The 27,732-nt window shown below is 43.7% G+C and overlaps 1 protein-coding gene across 1 annotated transcript in view; it reads right to left on the bottom strand.

Moving 5' to 3' along the window:
• Nucleotides 1-27,732, bottom strand: part of LOC144771436 (uncharacterized) — a 240,124-nt gene that overhangs the window by 212,016 nt on the left and 376 nt on the right. The gene's annotated exons all lie outside the window — the stretch shown is intronic.

The following is a 27,732-nucleotide window of genomic DNA, read 5'->3' as shown; positions in this document are numbered from 1 at the left end:
GACATGTTAAAACTTAATTGACAAACGTGAACATCACCGGCGCCATCTTGCCTAACAAGAGCCGCTGTCCGTACGTAAACGGCATCCATTTGAGGTGCCGCGGCCATCTCGCACTTTGTGAGTCTCCCACGATTCACCCTGACCTCGCAGCCATCCCCGGCGCTCTTCTCCAGCATGACCAAATGCTTGGAGGTCATAAAACCTTGTCCTCGTGACAAGACCCCGGAGCCACTTTCCGCCCTAAACAAGTTTGTCCTTTCATCCTCCCCGCTCGAGCAGGCCCTTCTGATAACCCCCACCTGCACCTGGCCACTCGATCCGGTCCCAGGCTGTGAAACCAAGCCTTGTGGACGTACTTTATTGCCCACACACAGCAGGACTTGTTGCACACACAGAAATGCATGATCTTATCATCTACATAACTTTTAGATCTGACCGATCCCACGCATTTACAGAACCTGTCGGAATGTCCGGCTGTGTGATACCAATCACCAATCAAGGTCCGGGTGGGGGACTACTGACTGTTGGGACTCTGTGAGAACCTGCTGGGGGCGGGAATTCCAAGGATGTTTGACCACTAACAAAGCTGCTACGAAATGGTATAAAATGTGGGGCAGCGGAGCAGTTGTTAGAACACCTCCTGAAGACATTGATTTGTGTCAGGCCTGTTGTGTTCTCTACTGAAGCAATAAACCCGTTCTTGCTTTCCGGTCCCAGCGCCTGTCTCTTTATTTTGGTAAATATCGATATTGGGATTAAAGGTGCCCTGCGCCGAACAGCCTTGTTATTCGTTAAAGATTGTCTGTTTTCCCACCAAATTGGCGTCCCAACGTGGGGCCCATCAGCAACACGTGGGTCCGGTAGAGAGGTCCAAACGACGGAGTGAACGACTGCAACGATCGGGAAAGTGCACTACGCCTGAAAGAGACCCTCGTCTGGCGGCCGATCATCCGAACTTCACCGGTTCCGAACGGACCTCTCTCTCGAGTGACCTGCGGTCCTGACAGGGATCCCACAGGAGTGCCGTGGCTAATACGGAGAAAAGAGGACGATCGGGCGCTGGAAGTGGAAGACGAAGAACTGTCCATACGGTCCGGGTAATGTCGTGAAAACGACTAACAAGGAATGATTGATTGTTATTGAAATACTAGTATTGCGCTTTATTGGTTTGTTTAGCTTGTTAGCTATTTGATACGTTGGTTCTCCTTGAGATATTCTCTGTTTGCAAACAACGAAGAGTAGGAATATCTCTCTCTTTGCAGACAGTAAAGGATAGGTAGTGCGAACCTTTGTCCACAATTGTTTGAGATCTTTATTTGTCCGATTATACGTCATGCCTATCTTCTCCCCACTGATTGGTAATTGGTTCAACCCGGACCGTTTATTAGAGGTCGATCATCCGGCTCCACCAGAAGGCACCCCTAATATGGACATGTTTATAAAATATGGACTAGTTGCTGTAGCTTACAGTAAGCTATTGCATAAACACACAAAGAAAGATAGGGAAAATCAGTGGCCACTGACGGGATCTTTTGATCCTGCTAAAATAGAAACGCTAGAAATAGCTTTACGCGAGGAGAAAACTACGCCAACTATGCTTGACAGCTTCGGCTTATGGCGAAAAGAAACCACGCAACGAAAGAAAAGAGAAGAAGCAAGAGTAGAAAAGGAACTACAGAAATCAGCTCACCTAGTTGGCAAAAAGTTAGAAGAGGAAATTATGGAAAGAGAAAAAGTTAGGAAAGAACGAGAGGCGGAGATCTCGGGTCAATACCCGGTTAGAGCTCCCTCAACCCTTTACCCTGAGTTCCCATCAAAACAAAGGATCGATGACGATCTACTTCTAGGTCCACCAATTCTCTATATGCCCCCTCCCTATGCCCCTACCCATCCCCTAGTGCAACAGCAAGAACCTCCGAGTACCACTGAAGGTAACGCCAGGGCCTCGGTACCCACGGCCTCCGCGCCGACCGAGCCTCTCGCGACAAATGACTTATCAGATAACGCACTAGATAGAACGGAAATAAAGGAGTCGTAAGAATCCCACGACTCAGTAAAAATGAGCGAGCAGGCATCGATAGAATAGTTAAGATCCTAATCGATAGAAAAGAAACTGAGGAACACATAACGGACATATGTAACTCGTACACTGACAATCGCAAACGACACTTTGTCGTGTGCTTTTGCTACCATATGCTCACAGCGTATGAGGAAAAATATAGGACCAAAAGGGCCCGACCGACTCATGACTCTGTACAGGAAGGTAGATATAGGAGACAAGAGTGAATGCGACGTAGCGGAACTGTTCTCTTATACGTTGGAAGTCTTTCGCCACCTCATGGAGTAAGGGCAGACAGATAAAGAAACAACATCAGCTATGACGGAACCCCCGATAGAAAGAGTAGATAGCATGATGCCCATCAAGGAAGATGCCCCCTATTGGGTTCTCCCTAGAGGACAAGGAACGTATAACGATATAAATCATCAAGACGCTAAGGGAAGCGTGGTCTATAATTGGGAATATCAGCCCTGGTATAGACAGGACATTGTGACGTTTTCGAAAATCCCTGCCAGACTTACGGAAGAATCCTACTGCATTTTACACAGAGTTAGGCACAGCCCTAGGATCGACAATTATGACGCTAGCCGACATCGACTTGTTCTTTGGGCTATGTCTGCCAGCCGATGTGTGGAAACAGATTAGAAAGGTAGACCACTTAGACCTGTTCAGACATACCCGGGTACAACTAGACGGACTGGATAAACAACGAAACCCTGGACAGAAACCCTTAAAAGCCTTATTAGACCTCCCAGACAAAATAGTGCAGAAAGTAAAAACCCTAATTCCCGAGAAAAAGATAGATTGGTCTATTGTGACAGCTTGCCGCCAAAAGCCACAAGAAGATGTTTCAGAGTTCTTCTCTCGGTTCGAGACAGTGTTCTCCGACTATAGTGGACAAGACATGTTCACTGCAACTGGACACCACTTGTTTGTACAGAACTATGTTAAAGGTCTGTTACCAGAAGTTTCACATAAATTACAGACCAGTGAGAGCAATTGGGCGGCCTCTAAACCAGCGGCCATCCTCCAGATGGCCCAGTACTACGAGCACCAGAAAAACGAGAACGAGAGGGCCAACGAAAAGAAAAAGGAGGATTTAAAAGAGAGGGTCATGATAGCACAGCTACAGGGTGTAAATTCAGGAAGGGAACAGTACAAGGGAGGATATCAGCAAAATACCCCTAGAGCGCCACCACCCAGGAATAACGTGCCTGCCCCATACAATGGACGACGAGACTTAGGGGAAGATCAGTGTGCATTTTGTAAAGGGTTTGGACACTGGAAATCCCAATGCCCGATCCTGGCAGAAATAAATAGAGACAAAGGCACGAGAGAGATGGCAAATGGACCCAGAGGTAGAGGACGAGGAAGAGGGCACGCAAATGACATTAGTGAGGAGAGACCAGGTAGTACAAATGCTTTTGACCGCCCCCGACAGAACCAGTATCAGCAATCAGACTACGACAACGAGTACGACTTTGCATAGGTCAGCCAAGGGCAAGGGAGGGATCCAGTCGAACTCTATGTTGATCAGCAAGGCCCTTATGTTACCACAAAGGTCCTGGGTACAGAGTCGCCATTTTTGGTAGACACAGGAGCAACACGTAGTGCACTATCCAAACGACTGATTCCAAGGGCACCCTTGTCTGGCTCACATGTGACCTCAATAGGACCCCTGTGTCGTACTCTGACGACACTCAACTTTTGTTCCCTTTTAAAACCTTAACGCCCGCAATAAAATTATCTTTTGCGGACGGAATGAGGGCAATATCTCACTGGATGGCCATCAATCGCCTCCAGTGTAATGTAGGCAAGACTGAGGTAATGCTGTTCGGGGAGGCCACACTTTTGTGGTCTCCGGACTGGTGGCCTCAGGATTTAGGACCAACACCAAGCCCTAAACAGATTGTCAAAAATCTTGGTGTGCGCCTAGACAGAACACTCCTACTTAAAGAACACACAAATCAAGTAACAGGTTCCTGCCTCCAGGTCATTGGTCTGTTACGACGAGTCTTCCCATTCTTATCAGACTCCTATAGGAAGACTCTCGTCCAAGCCTTGGTTGTAAGTAGGATGGACCTCTGCAATGGCCTGTTGGTCTCGGCAAATGAGGAACAACTACAGAGACTACAGGTGGTTCAGAACATTGCCGCGAGATTAGTCCTCAACGCCCAGCCAAGATCTGCCTCACTTCCCCTGCTAACAAAACTCCATTGGTTGCCAATCAGACAGCGTGTAAAATTCTAAATCTGCTGCAGAATTCACAGATGTCTGTATGGCAATGGACCCAAATACCTAAAAGAAATATTTAAACCCTACATACCCAGTCGTACTCTGCGATCCAGCAGCCAGCAACAACTCCAGGTTCCTAGGATAAGAAAAGCCAGACAGGGAGGGCGAGCCCTGTCCTATAAAGGCCCCATCCTTTGGAACTCATTGCCCTCTGTTCTCAAAAATACAACCAACTTTCAATCTTTCAAGAAGTCCTTGAAAACTTTTTTATTTGTCGCCTGTTAGATCTGTTCCCTATTGCTTCACTGTACCATTACTTGTTCCCCTTTACCTCACTGTATAATTCTTAGTTTCTGGCTCTTTTGGTCATACGAAAGGGCAGAGATACCCTTTCGAGGATTGACTTCCAGCGCTATATAAGAGCATAAATAAATAAATAAATAGGATTTGATGGTACGCCCTCCACTAACCCTTTGTCCAGGCCCATCCCTTTTAATCTAGAAAATAACATCATCAACACGACATTCCTTCTCTCTTGCAACACTCCAGACGCCATTATGGGACTCGACCTACTGAAGCACTTCCGTGAAACTATTCGATGTTCCCCGAACGGAGTGCGAGTCATCTTATATGACAATCACCGACACCAGAGATAGTCCACCCCAACACATGTATCTCATTTCCAAAGCAGACACGTCCCTCCTGGACACTTTACCATCGCACTTGTGGGCTAGGGCTGACTCAGACGTAGGGCAGATGATGATTGACCCAGTGCATGTGACGATACGACAGGACGCGACTTTATCAAAGATACTGCAGTACCAAATATCACCAGAAGGAGAGAGAGCACTCACAGATATCATTCACTCACTTGTAGAAGCAGGGGTGGTAGAAGAAGTGGTGAGCAACATTTGTAACAGTCCTATTCTGCCGATCATAAAGAAGAAGGGAGAGGGAGACGGAAAAGCCTACCGCTTTATCATTGACCTAAGGGAGGTAAACAAGATCGTAGTGCCCCAATACCCAGTCGTCTCCAACATTACCACCATACTGACCCTCATCCCATCCAGTGCCACCGTTTTCACTGCAATTGATCTCAAAAACGCATTCTTTTCCATACCCATTCACGAGGACAGCCGCTATCTTTTTGGATTTACACTAAGATCCCGCTCATTTAGATTTTGTAGAGCACCACAGGGGTACACAGAAAGTCCGAGCATCTATAGTGAGGCACTCGAACGACAGCTGGACGCAATACAATTGCCAGATGGGGTAGCACTGATACAATACGTAGACGACATCTTGCTAGCAGCAGACACCACTCCAATAGCAGTCACTGCCACCATTCAATTACTACACTTTCTTGCCGAGAATGGTCACAAGGTCTCCCACAAGAAACTTCAATTCTGCCAACCCCAGTAACGTATTTAGGACACCTTTTGTCAAAAGAAGGGAGAACGCTCACACCAGACAGGATCCAGACCATTCTCGACACTCCTATCCCCAAAACCCAGAAACAAGTCCGCTCACTGATAGGCCTCACCTCTTTCTGTCGACAATGGTTACCGAATTTTAGTCTCATCTTCAAACCCCTTCTCTCCCTCCTAGCCAAAGACACACCCTTTCCACTCCCTTGGACACCCGAATGCCAGTCTGCATTCAAAGAATTGCAAAATGCCCTCTGTTCAGCACCCGTTCTAGGAACACCGGACTACTCCAAACCATTTTCCCTCTACACACACGAAAGGGAGGGATTCGCATTATCTGTCCTGATACAATCAATTGGTCACAAACAACGCCCCTGTGCGTATTTCTCTGCCACCCTCGACCCAGTAGCTAGAGCGCTGCCCGCGTGCTTGCGCGCTGTAGCAGCTGCAGCAGTCTCTATTCGACAGAGCGAGGGAATAGTGCTCTCCAATCCCATAACAGTGTTAGTGCCACATGCAGTCGACACATTGCTGAACCAGACTAAGACACAACATTTGACGAGTGCCCGACTGACTTGACTGGATACGAACTGACTCTATTAGCACCACACATTACGCTGAAACGATGTTCCACCCTCAATCCAGCCAAATTGCTGCCTCTTCCTGAAAACGACCCCAATACGATTTCACTACACGACTGCGTGACCCTCACTGACGAGCAGACTAAAAGTAGAGTTGACCTCCGAGACACTGCCTTTCCAGAACCAGACGGGGAACTATGGGTAGACGGCTCATGTCTCAAACTCCCTGACGGCACTAGTTCAGCAGCATATGCCGTAACCACAGCCCAAACTGTTATAGAGACTGCCCGCATTACCCAACGATCTGCCCAAGCAGCTGAGCTCATTGCCCTCACACGAGCTTGCATCCTAGCGGCTGGCACAACAGTCAACATATACACCGATAGCCAGTATGCCTTTGGGGTGGTTCATCATTTTGGGCTCCTTTGGAGGGAAAGAGGGTTCCTGACGTCACACGGCACCCCCATCTTACGCGGAGAGAAGTGACAGAAGCAGTCCTCCTCCCCAAGCAGCTAGCAGTGATCAAGTGTCAGGCTCATAAGAAGGTGACCGATCTCATTAGACAGGGAACCGCACTAGCAGACATTACCGTTCGAACGACAGCACAAGACAGAACAACGACACGCATGTATGTGACCAGGTCACAAGCAGAACACTGAACCGACACCAGGGCGACCATAAGGGACATACAAACGACAGGCATACAGAGTGAACTGACAGAATGGGCATAGGTGGGACTGAAAGATAAGGAAGGTTGTTGGAGGACAAAAGACGGTGACAAATGGTTGTTACCAAACGCATATCTGATTCCCATACTGACCATGGCACACCTACCAGCACACATAGGATCTGCACCCGTGACTGAGCTAATCACGAGAGTATGGCATAACAGCAAGATTGCAGACTCAGCAAAACGTTTGGTACAACAATGCATGGTGTGCCTACATCACAACCCAGGGAAGGGGACAGCAGTACCACGGGGAGGGTTTGGAGTCCCCGATCACCCCTTTGAGGTCCTCCAAATGGACTACATACAGTTAGAAAGGTGCCATGGTCTCAAGTACGTCCTAGTCATTGTGTGCGCATTTAGCAAATGGGTGGAAGCATACCCCACTCGAGACAATACCGCCACAGCTACAGCTAAGGTGTTGTTGAAAGAATTCTTCCCTAGGTACGACCTTTATCGAATTTTATGGAGCGACAATGGCCCCCATTTTGTAGTGGAAGTAATCCAAAACATCCTGAAGGGCTTAGGGGTGAAGCAAAAATTCCACGCTGTCTTTCACCCCCAATCAGCAGGCCTAGTAGAACGACACAAAGCCACACTGAAGTTGAAACTGGCAAAGATAGTCGCCACCACTGGGCTGAAATGGGCCAACGCACTCCCACTGGCATTGCTATCGATGCGTTCCACCCCAACCAAGCATAGACTGACACCCTACGAAGTACTCTTTGGTAGGCCGATGAACGTTTGGGCGGCACCAAAACCATCCACCATTAATGATGTCCCGGACATAATAATGTCTGATTACCTGCACAAACTGACAACCGAATTAACACTTATCCACCAACAGGTGCTGCATGCCATTCCGGACGTGTCCAGGGGCCCAGGACATGATATCAAACCTGGAGACTTCGTGCTCGTATAGAACTTCCAGAGGTCAGAGAGTCTACAACCCAGGTGGACGGGCCCCTGGCAGGTCCTCATCGCCACCCGAACTGCCCTTCGAGTGGAAGGAAAGAAAAACTGGCTGCATGGCCACCATTGTCGACGGATCTCACCAACCCTGACGACCAGCAAGGAAGTGGCACCCAAGAAGAGCTCCTGACCAAAGACCGACCAGCCTTGAACTGCTACCCACAGACAGAGACACTAGAACTGGCAGAGTATCCCGACCCTACTGTACCATCCAAGAAAGGGTACAACCTGAGGTCGACAAAAGGAGGGCGTCTCGACACGCAGACCACTAACTAAGTCAAAAGTCTCAGATCGGTAGCCAACACTACAAAGGCTACCAGGAGATACGCTAGACGAAGTATGTGGTCCTGTGAGTCATCGAGCCCCTTGAAAATGATGGAAGCTCCTGGACGACCGAAGAACCACCGCGAAGACGCCAAGACTGCCAAAGTTCACACAACAAAGACAATCGCACTCATCGCAGCATCACTCACAAGCCTCTTACTAATGGTAGCAGTCTGGATCATCGAAGAGAATGCGCCTGCTTACCGAACATTAATGCCCACTGTGCAACCCACCATTGAAAAAGAACACTATCTGGTATCACTGTCACCACGCCTCCGAGAACGACGCAGAGAGTTCTGGAATAACTCTTTCGTCCAACTGTTGCACCGGCACAATCTTGTTGCAAATGCCACAAACTGTTGGGTCTGTGGGCTGCTACCACATGCCACTGAACATTCCATTCCTTTCATCCCTTCACCATTCTCTGTTCATGGGTCCTGCCTTGCTTGGTTAATCCTCCTACAAGAAAGCTACAAAGACAATGCCACATCTGATGGAACAATAAAACAATTCTACAGCGAGTTCTGGCTGAACAAAACTGGAAGAACAGCTGCTCCCTTTTGTCCTCTCACTTCAAATGCAACCTTCCCGATGGACATTCGTGCAAAAGAACGAGTGGAAATGCAAGTGTTCAATAATCCAGCCAGACCCACCTTCTCCTATCTAAAGAAAAGAACAGCTGCAACCACAACTGTGGCCCTATCTGTGGTGAACGTCTCAGGTCTTGTCTGCATCGACGGCCATGGGACAAAAAACGTGGGCCACAGTACTTGTTGCATCACCAAGACTCTACATACTGACGACCCCCCTTCATTTGTCACATCACCAAATATGTACTTCATCTGTGGTACTAGAGCTTACACCTGGCTCCCAAAAGGCTGGGGGGGCACTTGCTACATTGCTTTTGTTCTGCCTCCGACCTACACTGCACCTGCTGGACATCATCGAGAGAAACGGTCTGAAGACACTGACCAAGCAGACTCGGCTGCATCTCAGTTCCTTGACCGCGGAGGAGCATGCCGCATCATCGGTACCAGCTGTTGCACCTTTGTCCCCGATGGCTCGCCTTCTGTTTATAAGGCAATTGAACACTTGCACAGACTTGCATCAGAAATCCATCAAGGACAAGAGACTTGGACACTTGGAAGCTGGTTTTGGGGGATATTAAAAGAGTGGGGATGGAAAGTATTGATGATCCTCTTGATTCCAATGTTTATAATATGTGGCTGCTGTCTGGGGATACACTGCATACCTCCTCTGTGTTCTCTATGTATGAACTCCTGGTGCCCCAAAAATCTAGACTCACACACAGTTTGAATAAACATAATACACGATACCGAGATACAGGACATTATGGGGATTGAAACAGACTAGCAAGATGTCTTGGGAATGTTCAAAGGGAGGACTGTTAAAACTTAATCGACAAACGTGAACATCACCGGCGCCATCTTGCCTAACAAGAGCCACTGTCCGTACGTAAACGGCATCCATTTTAGGTGCCACGGCCATCTCGCGCTTTGCGAGTCACCCACGATTCACCCTGACCTCGCAACCATCCCCGGCGCTCTGCTCCAGCATGACCAAATGCTTGGAGGTCATAAAACCTTGTCCTCGTGACAAGACCCCGGAGCCACTTTCCGCCCTAAACACGTTTGTCCTTTCATCCTCCCCGCTCGAACAGGCCCTTCTGATAACCCCCAACTGCACCTGGCCACTCGATCCGGTCCCAGGCTGTAAAACCAAGCCTTGCCCCACACAGCAGGACTTGTTGCACAAACAGAAATGCATGATCTTATCATCTACATAACTCTTAGATCTGACCGATCCCACGCATTTACAGACCCTGTCGGAATGTCCGGCTGTGTGATACCAATCACCAATCAAGGTCCGGGTGGGGGACTACTGACTGTTGGGACTCTGTGAGAACCTGCTGGGGGCGGGAATTCCAAGGATGTTTGACCACTAACAAAGTTGCTACGAAATGGTATAAAATGTGGGGCAGCGTAGAAGTTGTTAGAACACCTCCTGAAGACATTGATTTGTGTCAGGCCTGTTGTGTTCTCTATTGAAGCAATAAACCAGTTCTTGCTTTCCAGTTTCCAGTGCCTGTCTCTTTATTTTGGTAAATATCGATATTGGGATTAAAGGTGCCCTGCGCCGAACAGCCTTGTTATTCGTTAAAGATTGGCTGTTTTTCCACAGACAGATGGGGAAAAAATGAAATATAGAGGCACAGGCGTGCACATAGGAGATTTAAAAGTGAAAAGAAAATTGAGCAAGCATTAGCAATGCCAATAGGTCTCACATTTGCACGAGTTAGAGCTATTGGCATTGTAAATTAGAATGTCTTTTACTCATGTGTTTTGGTTTGGAGTGGAGTGGATGCATGTGGTGTCGAGTGGAATTGTGTGGGTTGGACTGGAATTGTTAGTTGTGGAATTGTGTGGTGTAGAGTGGATTTGTGTAGTGGAATTATGTGGCATGGTGGATAGATAGGGGTGAGAGCTGCACAGAATAGATATTCAATATCGGGATGTGTAGACACCAAAAACGCCCTCGTAGCAGCTCCGATCAGAACACAACAGCTGGTGCTTTCCGGCTTGGTAGGAGGGATGAATGCTGCATGTAAATAATGAAAATACTCTTCTGTGCAGGAAGTACCTGCACACCCCCATTTGAGCCACAAGAGCATGTTCACGAGCATGTCCTCGCCCAGCACTCTCCAAAGTACGGTGGCCTCTGTGCACTGTTTGTGGCTGACATTATTGAAGAGATACGAGGACAGAAAGTGTAGAAGAGCAAAGGCCATGGGTGGATGGACATTGGAGGGTGGCTGGTGCAATCCAGAAGGCACAAAAAGAGAGAAAGGAAAGCAAGAACTAGAATAAAGTTACACCCCACTCACTGAAAGCCTCACCAAACTATATCTGATCTTTACTACATCAGGTCAAACTACAAACATAGAAGAAAGTCCATCGTCATCAACACTTGCAAATCCACCGCTAATATAAACCAACTCACTCAAAGTGACCGTAGGAATGAATACAGAACCCTCAGGGTCTCTTAAAAATAAAAACAAAATCACTGACACCACTGTCTTGGTGTAAACTAACCCCGAGGAGGAAATGGAAACACACAAGTCAGTTGACAGAGTTGGATTGTGTGCACAAGAACCCAAGAGGCGACCAAACCGAGAAAGATCCAAAAAAAAGGGAAAACCAAGCTCCTTCAAACTCGCATCTCTTATCAACAGCACACTCACTGCCTCCATTTCAGAGTCTTTTACCCTGAACAACAGTAGGTCCTAAACCTGTCAACTATTCACACACATCTTCAGACATAAAAGAATACTCACTCAACTCCGACGATACACTGGGCTCTCAGCAGCAGTAAACAAAAAAGATTAATAGTACAGATCCACCTGAGATTTCCAGAATCGTTGCTGCAAGCCAGGAAACAATAAAGGGAAACCAGTTATCACAAGCACAACTACGATATCATATTGCAAACCAGAAAAACCCTGTACCAAAGGAGAGTATACTTAAGGAAAGCTTAAGGGATATAACTAAGCTTAACAGCACAAATCAGCAGACAATATAGACTCGGGAATACAACTCACAAGGCAGCCATGATATCCTGAAGAGAAATAATATACTAAGACTCATGGTGGTGAATCCGGCTCTACAACTGATGCATACGACCAACCTCCTGGCAGTCCAGTTCCTTACAGCAGGCCAAAAAGACTCCAAGGAACACACATTAACCACATGACGATCGGCTGAAATTGCTCAACTAATATTAAACTGCTCCCAACAATTTGCGGACTCGGGTATAAAACTATCTATACCAACAAGCCCTCGCTACCCCTCTCCCATCACTGATAATCACTTATATCAAACTAAAGGAGAACGCAATAATCTTCTAGTTCTGATACTAGTTTACTCCATACTACAGAGTTCTAAAGGAAGACGTAGTTCACATGCGATCTTGGACAGCAAAGTTATAGATCGAAACACAGTAAACAACTTAAGCTTAAATGAGTGGCACTGGCTTCCGGGTATAATAGCTACCGGTAACAGAGAATGACAAAGAACAAACAAAACTAGGGATCCTTTCGAGGACGAGATTCATATTATATCCTGGAACACAGCTGGAGCAAAGAACCCTCTCGAAGAGGGTCTTCCACTACAAGAGTGGGTCTTCTGTGACATAATTGCCTTGCAGGAGACATGGGCACTGGAAGACCTTCCTACAGTTGGATTCGCCCGTTACACAGTGGTGGCAGAAAAATGCAAACCACATGGCAGTGCAATGGGCGGCCTGGCAGTTAATATTGCATTAGCTCTAAACATTACTTCTGAACAGCTGAATTCTCCAGATCCGAGCATTCAACTTATTAAACTTACATACCATCGCTCGGAAAAAAATACATCAGTAATATTGATCAACTACTACACGCAGCCGAACGTCCCAACAAAAGAAGAGCAACAGCGCACTTTTACCTAAAACCATCTCGGAATTACGCTGGGCTGAACCAGCACGGGATATAGTTCTAACTGGAGATTTCAACTCAAATATGTTCCACACACCTGAGGAAGATGACTTTTTGGGAGCTGACAATATTTACAGGAGTGTACGGCAACAGCTCTCAAATAGGCCGACCTGACAGGACAAAATCGGCCAACAGCTGGTAACAGCTGTAGAATACCAGGGAATGCTTGTGATTAATGGAACAACGGAAGAAGATACTCCACCCAAATACTCGTATCTGGACCCAAGGTCACATTCGACACTTGATTACACGATGGTAACAGTACCAATAATGCCACTCCTTGCTCATTATTATATTGAATACACCACACTGGGCGACCATTCAATTCAGCACATTGTTTTTAACTTGAATTTGACACGATTTTAGGCATCTACATCTCAGGAAAGCAACTTGAACACAACAAACCGAAAACACCTCACCTGGTCAGGAGGAAGCAATCAGCAGCAATTTACAACAATGAAAGTGAAACTCACTGAGTCTACTCAAGTAAAGATCAATATGGTACAAGCATGGTCTCAATTTCTGATTGATTTACAAACCATAAGGATTAAGCCTCGTCACAAGAAACCATGCTTCAACCCGCACAAAGGATTAACAAGTGAGGTACAAAAATTAAGAATAGACTTAAATAAAACTCTAAGGAAGCTACAAACAAAAAATAGTCATGACGCTTCATGGGAAGCATTTCGAGAGCAGAGAACATTTTACAAAAAAAGCAATGGGAGAACAAAAGATCAAGGGTGGATAACTTCTGGGTAAAATTACTACACAACGCAAGAAATCATAACTCAAACAAATTTTGGCAAACGATAAACAACTTGAATTCAGCCAAGGAATGCTCTAACATTAAACGTGCAGGAATATGAATGGGCAAACTATATAAATCAGAAATATGGAATACAGCATCGTTCTTCTCAACAGACACAGACAGTGCAGGTTCACCTAAGTCATCCTCAGCAATCAGGGGCTGACGATTAACCCACCTTTGCAAAAGCAACAAATGAGATCTTTGGCCCAATACCAGAACCCAATATAAACAACTCCCCTTACACAGCAGACGCAATAAAAAGTATAATAAAGCAAAGCTAAAAAGATGGAGCCCTGGGGCCCAATGGTGTCCCACAAGCCTTTTTTGAACATGACCCAGCTTTCTGGAGCTCCACACTAAAGAACCTTTTCTCTGAAGTTGAGATCTTAAATAAATTCCGGGGAGCTGGCAAGGATCTATTTTTACACCAATATACAAAGGGGGAGAAAAAACAAACCCAGGGAACTACAGGCTTATAGCAGTGTTGGATGTCAAATCAAAATAACTTGCCTCCCTGATCCTGGAAGATCTGATTAATTGTTCTAACAAACTCCTTCCTGCAAATCAAAAGGCTTTAGGAAAGGGATAGGAACTATATCTAACATCTTATCCATCTCCCTAATTTCAGAGAAATGCAAGAAAAAAAAAAAAAAGCCTGCATCTCTGTTTTATTGATCTAAAAGCTGCGTTTAACAGTGTGGACCAGAATCTTCTGTGGACCAAACTGCAAGCATGGAACATTCCAGAAAGAATTCTAAAAGGACTAATGTTATTTTATACTGATACATGGGTAAGAGTAAAACTTGGGGACGGTTCAAGAGTCTCAAGAAAAATATACACGAACAAAGGCTTGAAGCAGGGATGTGTTCTGGCCCCACATTTATTTAATCTTTTCATATCTGATTTGTCAAAACTTAATACAGTTAACTCTCATTCCCCACATCTTGGTACCTTAGCCATATCGCACATTGCTTACACTGATGATATTGTCTTAATCAGTTTAACCATGATTTGCCTAACCAGATTATTAATGGAACTTGCAGAATTTCTAACAACAAATAAGTTAGAACTCAACACCAAAAAACTATAAACCATGCTTATTAGTAATCGGGCAGCCGTATAACATCTGGCTAGACGGAAAATCCTTAGAAAAGGTGTCTAGCTACAAATATCTGGAATATTACATTGATAATAAAGTGACTCATTGCGAACAGATGAATTACATGGCTCAACGGGCTAGCGCATTGACCTTTGCTTATAAGTCACTGGCAAAGAAACTGGAGGACCCATCATTCAGGCCACCGATTTCGGTAATGACAGTCAAAACACTCCCACCTTTAAAGTATGCAAGTGCCACCTTTTACGGAATAGACTCAACCTTTCCTAATACCTTAATAATTAGTATTTGTAAAAAGTTCTTTCAACTCCCTCAAACCGCTTTGCCAGCTCAAATGTGCCTGGTATTTGGCCTAATTAATGAAACACTGGGCCGACTCTAATCATCAATAAAAGTTTGGTATCAGATAAAACAAAATGTGGAGAACTCTAGCCTAAACAAGGCACTATGTCAAGAACTTGAGAACGGGAAGAAATTACCATACACTATTTTCTTGTGCAATACCCTTAAATCCACACGAACTTTGGACCTTTGGAATAAAAACATGTCCTTTTTAGGTCTCGCTATAGCCATCGTGTAAGCGATGCCTTGCTAGAATTAAGTAAGGGGCTTTTAAAAATGCTCCTAAAGGCTGCAGGCGGATCGGGTACAGTGCATGTGCACCGGGCGCGCGCACCATTTGTCTGCCTGCAGCCTTTGGGAGCAATTTTGCGGCCGCTTTGATGTTCTCAGTGAGCTGTATGGCCACTGAGAACATCAAAGCGGCCGCGAAAGTGCTCACCATTTGCCACCCCCTCCCTTACACAGGTCTACAAAGGGCTCGTCTTCAGTACGCACAAGAAATTTGACCCTAAAGGGCTCGTCTTCAGTACGCACAAGAAATTTGACCCTAGACATGCATAAAGGGCCCCTATTACGTCATCTGAAAAGTACGGTTTTGTATTACTCACTATTCTCAAGTTTCTCGCTGCTACTGTGAGTGCTCTTTTTTGTTTAAGTAATATCTCCAGAATGTAACGTCTAGCTTATGTGAACTGGTTTTGCAATATGTGATGAAGATTTCACTGAGCCTTGCTAGTTGATATTTTATTGCCACTAATCACTTTCACATTCCTCATCCACACACAAACGTGAAAGTTTGTTATTCTTTTTCATCAACATATTATTGCTAAAATCAGCGAACTATTTGGTGTAATACTCTGTGAGCAGACAGAAAGAGCAAAGCTGATCTTTGTCCTTCGAAATAGAGATGTGAATTTTCCTCCACTGTGCGTATCTTTCCTATGCCACTAAAAAGGTGGCAAGATAATCCACTTTTTATTCCCCTATCCTCCACTAATCCATCGATATGTGAAAAACGTTTTGCACTACTATTCCTACTATATCAGGAAATTATCTTGAGGATAGTGTGATTACTCTTCATCCCAGTCTAATTGTGCTTGACCCTTAGATTTTTGCTGGTGCAACTTAAAGAGCATGCATCAGAATATAAATGTCGAAACTCCACTGATTAATTCATTTTTTAGGTTTCGTGTTTGACAGCGCGGTGCACAGACATAATATCGACTCCAAAATATCGTTTGGACAGAATATCGAGTTTGAAATATCGTTTGGACAAAATATCGACAGGACAGAATATAGACAGCCAAAATATCGTTTTTAAGGTAAGTGAAGTAATATCGACTGTAAATAATATAGAAAGTGAAAATATCCAAGTATATAATCTAGATAGTAAAAAATATCGTTTTTTTAAATAATATTTAATTATTTATAGTGTTTTTTATGTTATAATATGTGTGAAAAGTGTCATTTTATGTTATAATTATTTTTAATTAATGATTTTTTTTTAATTATTGTGTAATTTTATTCTGTAGCGGGTTGTGGGTTTATAGGGGAATAGGGTGGGAAGTAATTTAATTATAATTAATTAAATATGTAAATGTATTAATTGGTAGTAATATTTAATTAATTGGTAATTAAATAATATTTGTTAATTATTTAAAATTTAATTGGTAATTAATTTAATTTAATTGATCAATTGCCAATTGTGTAAATTTAAATAATTTATTTCCTGTAGCGGGTTGTGGGTTTATAGCGGAATAGGGTGGGAAGTAATTTAATTATAATTAATTAAATATGTAAATTTAATAATTGGTAGTAATATTTAATTAATTGTTAATTAAAAAATATTTGTTAATTAATTAAAATGTAATTGGTAATTAATTTAATTTAATTGATTAATTGCTAATTATGTTAAATTAAAGGGGTATTTTTAGGGTTCAGGGTCAGTTTTTGGTTTTTGGGTAAAGGGGTATTTTTAGGGTTCAGGGTCAGTTTTTAGTTTTTGGGTAAAGGGGTATTTTTAGGGTTCAGGGTCAGTTTTTAGTTTATGGGTAAAGGGGTATTTTTAGGGTTCAGGGTCAGTTTTTAGTTTTTGGGTAAAGGGGTATTTTTAGGGTTCAGGGTCAGTTTTTAGTTTTTGGGTAAAGGGGTATTTTTAGGGTTCAGGGTCAGTTTTTAGTTTTGGGGTAAAGGGGTATTTTTAGGGTTCAGGGTCAGTTTTTAGTTTTTGGGTAAAGGGGTATTTTTAGGGTTCAGGGTCAGTTTGGGGTTTTTGGATGAAGCGTTTTTTTTATGGTTCAGGGTCAGTTTTGGGTTTTTGGGGTACAGGGGTACAGTGTAAAAATAAAGTAAAATTAAATTTACATTAAATTAATTTAATGAAATTAAATTAAATTAAATTATATTAAATTAATTTTAAATAATTTAAATTAAAAAAATGATTATATACTTACCAATACTTACGTTGTAATGGTAGTGCGTTGTAAAAGTTGCGTTGTAACGTCATATACCCACTGTTGCACTCTTTGGAGTGGGAATAGTAATTTTAACCCCTACGCTATCCAACGCTTTCCCTACTGTTGCACCCACTGGAGTGGGAATAGTAATTTTTACTCTTTTGTATTTGTACGTTAATAATATTGGCTATTATTTAATTAGATTTTGTTACTATATATATATATGTTTTAAGAAATATGATTAAAAAAATATTATTTTTTTACTTTCATTAATTATTTAATTATTAAAAGTTATTTTAAGTATTGTTAAGTATATTTTAGTAATTAATTTTTTATATTAATGTAATTAAACATTGTTTTTATTAAAGTCGATATTTTTTACAACTATATTTTTGTAAACGATATTTTTAACTCGATATTTTTGTACTTACCTGTTTGTAGATAGAAACTCGATATTTTGTCTCTCGATATTTTGTCAACGATATTTTTGTTGGTCGATATTCTGTCCCTCGATATTATTTCAGTGATCCGACAGCGCATGCGCTGCATGCGCTGTCTCAGCGAGACTAAAGTAATATTTTTGTTGGGTGAAACTCTGTAATTTCTCTCGCCCCTCGTGATTGTTTTAAGTTGGGCATTGCAGTTGTTTTCTTGATTTCTGTTGGCTGTTGGCCCTATGGTCACTTCCGTGTAGTCCCGAGGCAGCGGCGCCTAACTACAGTTTCCCTCCGCTCGCACTTAATTGCTTGCAGCCATCTGGTTGGGGGCGTGGCCCCCCTCCTCTCCCTCGTTTCGCGCGGCCCCATTTACTAGTTAGGTCTCGCCCTAGCGTTACACTGCGCAGCAGTGTTCGTGCAGCCGAGATTTTATGTTTACAGTATTGGGGGCTTAAACCCGCCCCTCTTCTCCATTGGCTCGCCTCGTAAATGCTGGCCAGCCATTGGAGGAGAGGGGCATCACTCCATTTAAGCCCCGTCTTTTTGGGACAGAGGGGTGTGTTTTTTCGTTTCTTTCTGTTTACTTTCTCTCCTCTTCCCATTGGCTGGAATTTAACATTACAGCCAATGGGAAGAGGAGAGAACGAAAACAAGCCCCTCAATCCCAAAAATGACCCTGGTTTCTCCGAGGTATTTCTGCTTCGCCTCGGAGAAACATGGTGTTCCTTTCCTCCTTGCGCTGATTACGCTAGCAATAATCACAGCCTACAGCCGCTCTCTGCTAGCTCCCTATCTCTACAGCAATCGGGGCTCAATTTGTAAAAACAAACCGTAAAATGCCGCCCTTGCTGCCCGAGGTGCCGGCCCTGTCATTGTCTCTGATGTGATCTAAAAGCTTTGGACTGCATTGTGTCAGGAGCCCTCTCTGGGACCTGCGCTGTCTAAGAGAGCCCTGGGGAGCGCTGCATGAGACGGATGCTGAGGGGAAGCTCGCCCAGTCAGCGAGCTCGAAGGGAGCTCTCTCTGGCATGAGTTCTGTTAGAGAGCGCTTCCTGCCTCTGAGGAGAGCTAAGAACTACTGCTGACCCGGTAAGTGCGATGAGCTCTATAAACAAAGGAAAATGGAGCCCCCTCCCTCTGAAGGGAACTCTCCTGCCGCTTCGGAGCTCTCACCTCTGCGAGGCCACGCATGTCCCTGTCTGTGAGTGAGTTCTCTTTGAATGGTGCAGAGCCCCCTGCCTCTGAGGTAAACTCTCCTGCAGCCGAGGAGCCCCCAGAGCCGCAGATGAACCTGCTCGTGGGGTGAGTCTCTCCTGTGGAGGGGCTGAGGGCAGGTGCATGGCCGCCCCACCCCCGGAACACCTGCGCCTTGGCCCGCTCCAGACCTCCAGCCCCGGCGGGGTTCTCAGACCATCTGTCTTCGCCGCCCCCTCCCTCTGCCCCAGTCACATTCCCGGGCATGCGTAGTTAATCTGCCTTAAAGGGGCCTCACCAGCGGAGGAAACAATTATCGACCCGTAAATAAAGGTGTTAGAAGGCCCCACTTATTCGCGGGGGCTGTGAATGGAGATGTCTGTGGCGCCTTTCAGGGGGTGAGAAGTGATATTGCGGCCAGCTGCTCCCGGGGACGGCCGGGGCCTGGCGGCCTAGCTCGGGTACAAGGCCATTCTGAACCTGCGTGCTGCCCGGCATGGCAGCGCCGAACGGCTTAGAGGGCACCAGGCATCGAATCACCTTACACAAGGAAGCCCCAAATGTGCGCACGGTTCACACCCATCTGCATTCTGGGACCTGCAGTTAGTGTCACAGTCAGGACTACAAGTACCAGAATGCAATTAGTGCGAGCTAAAAAAAAACTGGGATGAAGAAACTGCTGACCCTTAGACACTTAGCTCTCTGCCACTGTCACTTTTTATTTATAGCCATGTTGCACTTGTGAATGAAAACTAGTGGTGAAATGTTAATTATGCTGGAGTAGTCAGAGTAAATTCAGTGTTTTTGTGTTAATTTGTGACATGAAATTAGCAAATTATGCCCATACACGTAATTTTGCTGTCATTTCTCATAATCGCACTATAACAAAGTATGCCCAACCAGCTCATACGTTCCTGGTTCCAAGTGTGTCCGTCTGATCCAGGTCACGTTTTTTTCTCCCTCCTTTACAGCTGTAGTCCTGTTGATTCCATTTTAAAATCAAAACTATACGTCCAAAAATGCAGAGAAAAACCTGGACTGGGAGTGCCCCCGAACAGAGTTCCTCAGGGAATGAGTCCATAGAATATGTGCCAAGAAAGCCTAAAGAGCGTATGTGTAAATATTTTGTATTGGAAAACATGAGGCTGGCGATGTTTCTCGCCAAGTCTACAAACAAAATGGAACCAGGGAACTTCATTTTTATCCAAGTTCCTTTTATGACGTAGGAAGGAAGTGACATGTCGATCCTTTTTGTTTGACACAAAATTGTTGGTAGGTTGGTGCACACCCTAATGTTTTTCAATATTTTATCCGTAGATCATAAAGTTTTATAGGTTGGGTGCTCCTGCAGGTGGCGTGTCCGTCCTTGGCACGTCAGTTAAATGTAACAAGAAAGTGTTACCATCAAAATGATGTTAACATCCCTGATCTTGGGCACACCTTTGTGTTCTTGAAAATCAAGACTCCTTGTATTGTTTCACCAATATGAAGTTTATTTTAAAGTTCATTGTAGATTTTTTCATCAGTCCATAGAGTTATATCCACTCATATCCAACTTATAATTACTCCATTATGCTCCAATGCATTTCGGGCTTAAGGGCCCTTCATCTGGGAGCTCTAAAATGTAAAATATTACTGTAAGCCACATGGCACAAACATCATAGTGTACAAAATGTTAACAGCTATCTAATAAACATTCTCTAACATTTGGATCGTGCGGTAAACCAAAAGTGTGCAGGAGGCATATAGGAAAATGATGTGCATTGTGATAAAATGATGAGTATACGGGCGTGTCATAAGTATTTAACGACGAGTGTCCACATGCAAGCCAGTTATTAAATTCATCCGTATTGACGTGAAATTAACCATGTGTTTCATTAACATGCTCGGCATGCGGGATCGTGAAACGCAATTTACATTAATCGCCCAAATAGGTTATTCTATCAAGGTAAGGTAGATGGTGGGGTCGGTATATCAAAAAAAGAAGTCTAAAGCTTACGATGAATTGGTCAAGCTGTATACGCGTGTTCTGTAAAAAACACGAGAAAAGCTGTCAGTGCCCCCCTTTTTTTTGGTACGGGCTATACAAAGGCTTGCGTGTCAGTTCAAACGGCTGAGCGTATAGTGACTTACCGAAAAAATGGTCCTACGGCGTGATAATCAGACAATCATGTTTAGAGGTACGAGTAACCGGGTAATGCCGACATTAAATAAAGCCCGCGTTCAACTAAGTAGACACAATAGGCGGACTAATCCTTCCCATTGTGTTCGGCCATCTTAGACTGGTGTATGACTAGTGAATGAGCGTCATTAAAGAAGGACTAGTGTATCCGGATGTGCGGCTGCCGTATGTAAAGGGGGAACTTAAAGAACGTGTGACTAGAATACACAGTGATATGAATAACAGTGATATAAATAACATATAACATATGTATGTACACGAGAAAGCTGTGTAACAAATTATATATATCTCAGGCTAAAGGTCAGCCAAGTGCGAAAACCGTTGCACTCAGGGATCTCAGTATCAGACACAATGTACCCCTTTGGGGGTATCTTCAAATAAAACATGCAAATTCAAGGCGGTCATTTAATCCAAACGGCTTAATAGTTTGTAATTTAAAAATCCATGCCATTTCTCGCTGCAACAAGTACTTGTTATTGTCCATGTTTTCTCGTTTTTTCACGGTTTCCAAAATCATAAATTTCAATTGTGAAATGTTATGACGTGCCTCATTGAAGTGGTTCGCAATGTTGGATTTGGTATTCTTGGTACGTATATTTGACTTATGTTCATTTATGCGAGTCTTAATCTTACGCTCGGTCTTACCGATGTAAGGCTTACCACATGGGCATTTTATGAGATACACCACATTTGAGTATCACATGTGGCATTTACTTGCAACTTGATGTTGTGATCCTTCATAGGGTGGGTGACAGTATTATCGCTGATGATGTTATGGCAATTGTTGCAGTTCACACAAGGTTTTGTACCCTTTGTTTGTTCTGGTTTTGTGATCTTCTTAATGAGGATTTCTTTAATGTTAGTATTCCTGGTATGTGCAAATATCGGTGGGTTTTCAAACATAGTACCAAAGTCAGGTTCCGTGCTTAAAATTGGCCAATATTTCAGGATGATTTTCTTATAGGTTGCACTCATGGTGGAGAATTTTGATACTAGGACCATCCTCTGTACTTTAGATTTATGTGTTCTAGCAAGAAGTTGTTCTCTCTGAATCAAAGATGTTCGTGTTTTGGCTTGTTCAATTAGATGGCTAGGATATCCTTAATCTTTTGCCCATTTCATCTAGTCGATCATGAGTTAGTGTGTCATTCAAAACTAATCTTTTGACTCGCATCATTTGGGAAAATGGTAGGTGGTTTTTCAGTGACGGTTGATGGAAGCTTGTGTAATGCAGGGTATTGTTCCTGTCAGTCTTTTTCCGATACAGGTCAGTCTCAAAACCAGATGCGGTGAGGGTAATTTTAACATCAAGAAAAGTAATGGTTTTGTCATCAATCTCCCAAGTAAATTGAATAGGATCATTAATTTCATTCAATGATCGAAGCAATTCTTTTAGTTTTTCTTTGGTGTTGGTCCAAATGATGAACACGTCATCAATGTAACGTACATATAGTTTTAAGTTGTTGATCCAATTTGGGTTGTCATAGATGTTCATTTCCTCATATTGTCCCATGAATATATTAGCGTACATAGGTGCGGCGCAGTTCCCCATTGAAGTGCCGGATAGCTGTAGGTAACTCACATTATCATATTCAAAATAACTTTGATAAAGTGTGAAGATCATGAGTTCCATCACGAATTTTTGCATTGCCGGTTCTATATCACTCTCCATGATAGCCTTTTCCATTGCCTCTATTCCACCATCGTGGGGAATCAATGTATAAAGGGATTTGACATCCGCAGTGCATAATGTCAGGTGTTCATCTTCCTCAATTTCGATTTGTGTTAATTTGGATAAAAAGTCAGTAGTATCCTGCACGTAGCTTTTCATTTTTTTGACTGTCAGTTGCATGTACCTGTCTAAAAATTTGCCGATTGGTTCATGTATGGATCCTCTCTTCGACACAATGGGTCTAAAAGGGGGGTCCTCCAAGCTCTTGTGAATCTTTGGTGTTTATTAGATAGCTGTTAACATTTTGTACACTATGATGTTTGTGCCATGTGGCTTACAGTAATATTTTCCATTTTAGAGCTCCCAGATGAAGGGCCCTTAAGCCCGAAATGCATTGGAGCATAATGGAGTAATTATAAGTTGGATATGAGTGGATATAACTCTATGGACTGATGAAAAAATCTACAATGAACTTTAAAATAAACTTCATATTGATGAAACAATACAAGGAGTCTTTATTTTCAAGAACACAAAGGTGTGCCCAAGATCAGGGATGTTACCATCATTTTGATGGTAACACTTTCTTGATCCTTTTTGTTTACCATGGGTGACCCCTAAAACACTATTTAATTCCTATCTATCCATTTCGTTTGTATTTATACTAATTTCTTTTAATTCATGATGGCTTTTAGAATTCTTTTGTTTGGGGCCCAGCGGATGCAGAAGGGAGGGTTAGCAGCGGGTGTCTCTGGGGCACAGAGTCAGGGGGCTGGGTGGATTGGTGGTCATTAACGCCCTGTGCGCTGCAATAAGCCTCCAGGTTGCCTGCTGAGCTGTGAATGGTATGTGGATTGTACTCTCTCACCCATGCCGCATTGTCCACAGGTGTCGATTTACACCTTCCCTGGAGGGGGCAGGTACCGGCTCTCGCCCCATCCCCTTTGTAATGCTTTGTGTATTTGCATATTCGTAGCGTATTTTGAACGCAGTTAGAGGGCGCCAACCCTGGCAGGACGGATTATAGCCCCGCACTTCAGAAGGTTTCCTCAAGCCTGAATTCCCCACCTTGAAATTACATTCAAGGCTTCCAGTTGCCATATTTTGTGGCTACACACATGTTTACAGATGGAAAAAAACAACTCTGTGTGTGTGGCTCTGTGTGTGTGACTCTGTGTGTGTGTGTGTCTGTGTGTGGTTCTGTGTGTGTGTGTGTGTGGCTCTCTGTGTGTGTGTGGCTCTCTGTGTGTGTGTGGCTCCGTGTGTGTGGCTCTGTGTGTGTGACTTTGTGTGTGTGTGTGTCTGTGTGTGTGTGTGGCTCTGTGTGTGTGTGGCTCTCTGTGTGTGTGTGTGTGGCTCTCTGTGTGTGTGTGGCTCTGTGTGTGGGGCTCTGTGTGTGTGTGTGGGTGGCTTTGTGTGTGTGGCTCTGTGTGTGGGTGCAAATGCAATAGGTCTTTCATTTGCGAGCGATTAAGCTATTGGCATTGTACATGACAATGCCATTTATTTATGTTTTAAAAACAAAAACACAAATAAAAATAATGTCATGAGCAATGCCAATAGCTCTAACTTTAACAATGCCGAGACCATTGCATTGTAAATGCTTGTTTTTACTGCAAATTAAGCTCTGGGCAGGGGTGCAGCCTGCTGGTTCTTAGCCACAGTCTCGTCACATGCTGGGCTCTGCCATGCCAGGCGCTGTGGGGTTTACTTACCTGATCAGAACTCGGAAAGAGTTGAAAAGCTCTCATTCTGGGAGGGTCCGGAGGTCCTGTTCGGGGTAGAAACTCGAGTCATATTTCCCTGAGCGCCGGAAATCTCTGACTTCCCTTACGAAAGCGAAAGTATGCGGTGCCGAGTTTGCACGTCTCACAGTGTGACGCCACCGGTGGCGCGGGAACCAAGATTCTCAACAAGGAACTCTTTGCAGAGGTGGGCGCAATGTGGCTTTGTGGTGGCAGGCACGTCAGAGCTGCATGAACCCAGGGGAGAAAACAGTGTCAGCTTGAAAAATACTCTTCGAATTTACTAGCACAGAATGCATCACCTGACACATACATTACGTGAACATATCAGGCCCATTCACAAAAGTAGGAGTACAGGAAGAAGTAATACAGGAGTATTTTTTTACATACTCACCTTTGTGAATCAGGCCGAAAACGCCCATTTCCCATTAGTAAACGTGGGGGCAGCTTTTGGTACCAATTAAATATGAATGTTACCTGAATATTCCTATTTTAGATGTTTTGGGCTAATCATAACGTCATACATGAGTATGCACACTCTATGAGGAGTTTGCGAATAGGCCCCAGTGGGTACCAAATAGAAATGGATGATACTGAAGTGAACCTTTACATCCTGGTGGGATCCGAAGAATAAAAGGTGTGCCCTTTTTAATCCCCTGAAATGCAGTCTGAAAGCAACTGAGGGGTATATTATCAAGGGACTTATCTCTGCTTTTTTGGCTTTAAAAGCCAAGAAAGCGAAGATAAAATTATCAATCAGCAACAGGGTTCTAACACGCAAATTCTCATGTTAGCACCCTTTTTCTCTACGCTTCCCCCTGCATCTCTAATGAGATGCAAAAGGGGGCGTTCCAGAGAAAAATAATAGGAGAAATGTTGTTAAGCGACATTTCTCCTATTATCAAGGATTTCGCTAACCCGGTTAGTGATAAAAAAAAAGCAGCGCTAACCACGGTTAGCGCTGCTTTTTTTACACCTGGTATTTTCCTGACTTAGCCATGATACCCTATGGAAGGGGGATATCATGGCTACGTTTGTGAGCCCCTATCATCAAGCTAACGCCAAACTTCGAGAGATTATCATTGGTTTTCCAGCGATAATCTCTCACTTGGCAGTTAGCGCCAGGATTTTTATCACTTCTGAGATAAGCGTTGCTAATAGCACGTTATCTCAGTGATAAAAATCCACGCTACCCGGCGATAATTATCCTAGCGCTAAGTGCGCTTAGCGATAATTATCGCTGGGGCTTGATAATATGGCCCTGAATTGTGTATGGCCTAGTAAAGAGCATTCTAAACAACGGATATCTCCGCCTCCATAAACTCTCAACTGGCTCCTAGAATTCAATTTAAAAGTGTATCCATTTCCTATAGGTACTTGTAATAGTTAACAATGAGTTACCTGTGCAACATAATGTCTTCCCATGTTCCTGCGAGAAACTTGTAGTCAGCCAATCAGAGCCTTCTCTGCCGGCTCCCTTTCAAAGAACTTACGGTGGATGGTCAGTGGAATAAAGGTTCCCATTTTTACATCTACTCTATGGCTGACTGCTCAGTATCTGTCTTTCAAATGGAACATAGGTAACCTGACTGCACTTACAGTCAGTCATTGAGGCTTTATTTCGATAAAACATATCTTTAAAAGCATTACATAGTACATCAACTTTAAAAGCCACAACATATAAAATACTTCAACAGATCAGTTAAAAATAATATGTATATCATTAAGAATACATAAAAAAGGTCTAAATGAAATGACCATAATTAAACAATTTCATTAAGCACCTTGACTCAGTTCTGTATATGGAGCTATATTAATAGCGTTACCATAAGCAAACTCAAGCTCTGGGTCGTCCGGTTGCCTGTTTTTAGCAGCGGAGAGGCAATGCATTTTAAGGAAAGGAAGGTATGGGGCTGGCCTACGGGACAAAATAAATTCCAGAAGCAAGCAATAATTGGAACTTTTAATACCTAAATTAAAAAAGTAAAAATCACTAAACCAAGGCAGCACTGAGAATGTGGATTTACCTTCCAAAAGAGCCCAGGCCAGTCCTTCATAAGAGGCGTGAAAGAATTTCTATTCCTCGAATGAGGACACTTACCGCCTCGGCGGCTACAGCCCCATCATTCTGACTATATAATAAATACTTAGCAATCAACAAAAAGGACACTTGTAACACTATTCAACTTTCGGCTTAGTGCAAATAAGGAAACCCTCAGAGAGGTCAATGTTTATTTGCGAGTAGCGGTATATTCGTTTCTTCCGCCCCACATTGACACTCATGCAGTTATCATCGGGTTTTTCCTCTTGGTATGTACTGCTAGCCTCATCCAGAGGCGCCTCAAGTCTCAAGTGTAGTGTCCAGAGACAAAAGGACTTTCCCAAAAGGATTAGTAAAAAATGAAGAAGTGTACCCTTAAACAAATTTTAATATAGGGTAAACTTACATTATTAAAAAATTTTTGAATACTCAATGGTAGGCGAAGTTACGTGGCTACATGGTATTACTGGGATGATGGTTTCGTCGACATGTTTCAGCTCTATTGGGCCAAGCGGTCTGTAGAGCTTTCGTCAGGACTAACAGGGGGTAATACAAACAAACATATATATCTACTCACACGGATTGTGCGGTAATTCCACAACTCAATACATTGAATTTGAGTATTCTTCTCAATCTATGAAGAAATGTACACACAAAGCTATGTTATACTTCATGCTGTGAGACCCAGAGGGAGGTAAGTGCAGTAACATATATAGTGCCAATCTTAACACTCTAGTAGAAATCATGAGATATTCTCATGAAAACGGCGGCGTTAAAGTTCCAGGTAATAAATTGCATAACACTGAAAAACGCTGATGTGCTCTTAGGAAGGTAGGTGCCTGGGGCTACAGATGCTAATGTCAA

This window comes from Lissotriton helveticus, chromosome 8 (genome assembly GCF_964261635.1).
Source record: "Lissotriton helveticus chromosome 8, aLisHel1.1, whole genome shotgun sequence".
Lineage (NCBI taxonomy): Eukaryota > Metazoa > Chordata > Amphibia > Caudata > Salamandridae > Lissotriton > Lissotriton helveticus.
This window is presented reverse-complemented; position numbering and strand designations above follow the sequence as displayed.